Source organism: Orycteropus afer, unplaced genomic scaffold (genome assembly GCF_000298275.1).
Source record: "Orycteropus afer afer isolate SDZICR_OR568_19922 unplaced genomic scaffold, OryAfe1.0 scaffold00336, whole genome shotgun sequence".
NCBI classification, from domain to species: domain Eukaryota; kingdom Metazoa; phylum Chordata; class Mammalia; order Tubulidentata; family Orycteropodidae; genus Orycteropus; species Orycteropus afer.
This window is the reverse complement of record NW_006921923.1, coordinates 1,137,738-1,138,306: the sequence shown is the minus strand read 5'-3', so window position 1 is coordinate 1,138,306 and position 569 is coordinate 1,137,738.

Below are 569 nucleotides of genomic sequence, written 5' to 3'. Positions count from 1 at the left end.
GCTACTTAGATTGTAGGCTGAAGAAAACTTGGTTACCCATTGCCTATAGCTATTGTGAGCTGGGTGATTAGGCCTAGTTGCTAATTAAACCTGCCAAGTTAAGTCAGACTCGGATTTAGGGAAGTTTTGTTTGCCTTTAATTTTAAAAGTTTACTTAGGGCCAAAATGAATCTTTTTTCAACCCTAGCAGTAGCTAAAACTCAAGCCCTTTTAAACTTAAAATAATTATTCCTAAGCAAAGATGTGTACTGCTAATTTATATATTCTTTTGCATGACCAACAATTAGGGAGTTTCTACTTTATACTAGGTTAACTGGCCAACTTATGGCAGTTGTGAAAGTTTGTCTTGAATACTTTATATATTACCATACTTGCAAAAATTTAAAAAAAAAAAAACAACACACACATACTTTCCCCCATATAGTACAGAAAAAAAAAAAAAAAACGGATTTTTTTTTTTTATTCATGGAGTTGAGTTATTGAAATGTGAATTGGCATGTTCTGTGGTGATTCTGTCAGAACCCATCCTCTGTCTAAGTCTCCAATTCCTTCCTAAAAACTGATATCCC